The 3,662-nt window shown below is 40.5% G+C and overlaps 1 long non-coding RNA gene across 1 annotated transcript; it reads right to left on the reverse strand.

The window, feature by feature from the left end:
- Nucleotides 1-1,286: 1,286 nt before the first annotated feature.
- Nucleotides 1,287-3,217, reverse strand: LOC128280730 (uncharacterized). The gene is made up of 2 exons (XR_008270854.1): nucleotides 3,115-3,217; nucleotides 1,287-1,429 (listed from the first exon to the last, which is right to left on the reverse strand). It is a non-coding gene; the product is annotated as an uncharacterized LOC128280730 (long non-coding RNA).
- Nucleotides 3,218-3,662: the final 445 nt, after the last annotated feature.

A 3,662-nucleotide genomic window follows, 5' to 3' on the forward strand; every position in this document is an offset into this window, starting at 1 on the left:
GGTTGTTGTTAGGCAAATTTGGAGAGTGAAACGAGGGATTTTTGGTTGTTGAGGTTTGTAAGTAGGAGGTTTTTAGGAGGAAATCAGGTAATTCAAATTTGGTGGGAGTGGTGCTGCTGAATTTGAACTATGGCACTCAGAATTTTGGCAGTGTGGGAGTGTCTTGGAGGAGTCTAAGGTTTAGAAGCTGACGAAATTAGAGGAGTCCCATTTGGTCAAAAAGGATTCGGTCACAACTCTCTAGCTAACTGAGTGTCAATTTTGTTTCTAGCTTTGCTGCCTATTTCTTTCTCAACTTTTCGGGCTGGTCACATCTATTTTTGTTTTGTTTATCGTATAACTGAATATTGCAAAAGAAAAAAGGGGCTTCTTTCGGGTTTCTGTCATTTCTTCTCCTAGGATATTTGGATTCTTCCTTTCTTTTCCGCTTTGTGCTGACATTCTCTATTCTTTGTTAAGCCGAATCATCTCCTTCTTCTTTGTTTGGCTGAATACCTTGAGTGTTGTTTCTCTTCTTCTTCTCTTTTCTCCTAACTGAATACCCTCTGACATTGTGGCCAATCTGTTAAGGCCTAATCATCTTCTTTCTCTTCTTTTTCTTTTCTTTCCTCGGCCAATTCTTGCTGAGGTACTGTCGAAATCCCTTTGACTTTTTGGTAAGTGGTTTTACGGTTTGTTTCCCCCTAGCCGAATCTTATTTGGCTTTCTTCTCAAAGGTTCAGCTTTTCTATCTCTTAGGCCGAACGGTTGCTTTTTCTCTCTTTTTCTGCATGGGGAAATATTCATCTAACACCTCTATTCATACGAATGTTGCTAAGGGCTCGATTTCAATAATCAAGGTGTTAGGCCAACTGCTCTTCCCTTACAAGTGGTTTTTCCTTTATTGGCAAGTGTTTTAAGTGTTGATTAAGGATCTTGTCCTTGTGTTATGTTTTTTAATGGTGGTTCAGTGTTTGATTTGTAATAAGGTAACTGGGGATCTTTGTAACACCCCAAACCCGGCCTAGAAGTTGGGCTCGAACCTAGCATGTCACATTAAAGTGTTTCTCTAAAACCATGTTTCCATTAAAAACCCTTCTTAATAATTAAAAACTTATACCCTTTCTAAACCTCGTTAGAAAACCTCAACTGAATAACATTCTTAACAACTTTGTAAAAATCTTGGTAGTTGCGGAAGCTTAATTTAAAAACAATTGTGGATACATGATGTTTTGAACAACAGTAGTTGCTTTTGAAAACCGTGTTCTAATACTAGCAATTATAAGAACAATAAATAAAATTCCAAATTTGAAATCCAAAAAATTACAATGGCTTTACTACAACCCATATAAAAACATTTGAAAGTAATAATCAAAACTGTAACATAAACAGTGCTTGTGGCTTTCTCCGAGCCCCTCGCAGCTCCAATCTATCTAAGGCTGGAAATTACCTGAAAGGTTAATAAACGGGGTGAGTTTACGAAAACTCAGTGTGAAATCCCTACTATATAAAAGGACCAGTCAGTCATATAAAAGATTTAAAAGTCTGGCCCCTGTCCTACTTACAGTTTCAGTATCAATCGGGCCTTAGCCCATTATAACAGACATTACCAGATGGGCTTTAGCCCATTACAGAATAAGAAACATTATCGAACTAGAATCAAAATGAGAATCGAATTAGAATCGGTGTGAATCGAATCGAATGTGAATGCAATCCCAACCCAATCCAGCCGTATACACCCCCGTACCAACCTTACACCATGTAGGGAGACAACTCGACCCACCCATCCGCTACACACCACAGAATTTGTAGCATGGTTGGCAGAACAGATATTGTAAGAGAGTCACCAGATACAGATATTGTGGCAGAGCCACCAGAACAGATAATCTGGCAAAGCCACTTAACAGAATACGTGGCACAAAGCCATCGATAACTGCATTATGTTAGGCACATAGCCCTCAACTAAAGTAACATAACGGGCACACAGCCCTAGGTAAATGTGATCGACACAGAGTCATCAATAATCATATGTTGGCACATAGCCTTAGGCAAATACGTTTGGCACACAGCCATAATCAGGTTGGCATAGAGCCATATGTAGGTTGGCGCAAAGCCATAATCAGAAGGCTTTAAGCCATTGGTAGCTGTATCATGTTAGGCACATAGCCATCAGCAATGGTAATATAGTTGGCACACAGCCTCAGGTAAATATGATCAGAACTCAGCCATCGATCAGTCCACAGTCGTCTCAGGCGACCCGTGCGACCTTATCAAATCAGATCTTCCTCCGTACAAAATCCCAACCCATGCAACATGTCATGTATGCAGAATGTCATGCCCATATTTGAATCAAACAATCACAGTCAAGTCATTCATATCACCAACATATATTCACAATCAAATCCGTCAACCACACAGTCCAAGTCAGTCACTTGCCCACAAGGGCAAAACAGTCATTTAACACCCTAGGGGCAAAATGGTAATTTTACCTCACGAGGGTATCTCGATAATTCTACCCTACAGGGGTATTTCAGCATTTCTACCCTACAAGGGTATTTCGGTAATTCTATCCTATAGGGGTATTTCAGTAATTCTACCTTACAGGGGTATTTCGATAATTCTACCTTACAGGGGTATTTCAATAATTCTACCCTACAGTGGTATTTCGATAATTCTAACTTACAAGGGTATTTCAGTAATTCTACCCTACAGGGGTATTTCGGTAATTCTATCTTACAAGAGTATTTCAGTAATTCTACCCTACAGGGGTATTTTGGTAATTCTACCTTACAGGGGTATTTCAGTAATTCTACCCTACAGTGGTATTTCGGTAATTCTACCTTACAGGGGTATTTCGGTAATTCTACCTTAGAGGGGTATTTCGATAATTCTACCTTACAAGGGTATTTCAGTAATTCTACCCTACAGGGGTATTTCGGTAATTCTACATTACAGGGGTATTTCAATAATGCTAGCCTACAGATATGAGATTCATATAGTCCAACCCAATATTTACTACATAATCAAACAACTTACCCAATTAGGCCCGTAGGCCCATTGGGCCCACATGGCCCCTTTTGGCCCATCACGGCCCAAAGTAGCCATCCTACAGCTAGAGTAGTGAGAAATACACACCTGATAGCAGACTGGAGTTAATCCGCGCTCTGAGCACCCTTAGCCGATGCCTAACCCAAACAAGCACGCCATAAAGCGAAAGGGATCAGCCAAGAAAGGTGCCTTTACTCTCCTCATGGTTCTCTCTATTTAAAGCCAGCTTCGCATCCACTCTTATGTTAGCTTCTCGATGTGGGATCCCTCAATCATCAGATTTTAAATTCAACACCAACTCTTTCTGCCCCTTGTTAGCAAAATAAATACTCTTTGATTGCCATGAGTTTCGAACCCTGGACCTCCTTGCCAACTCTATGACGCCACCTTCCTGCCTCTTATGTGGCGCTAGTTTGCCACTAGACCACAAGGCTTTTTGTGGCACAATTTCTGCAACAATATTCTTAAGGCCTACCTACTACACCCAGGGTTTGATTCACCTTAAACCAAAATTTTTGCTAGAGTCCAGATTTGAACCCAGGACTTCTCCAACACTTCTCAGCACACTTAAGCCTTCATTAACGAAATTTACATGCACAACAAAATATTATAAGCTACCTTCAACCCCTCCCATG

The sequence above is a fragment of the Gossypium arboreum genome, chromosome 9 (genome assembly GCF_025698485.1).
Source record: "Gossypium arboreum isolate Shixiya-1 chromosome 9, ASM2569848v2, whole genome shotgun sequence".
Lineage (NCBI taxonomy): Eukaryota > Viridiplantae > Streptophyta > Magnoliopsida > Malvales > Malvaceae > Gossypium > Gossypium arboreum.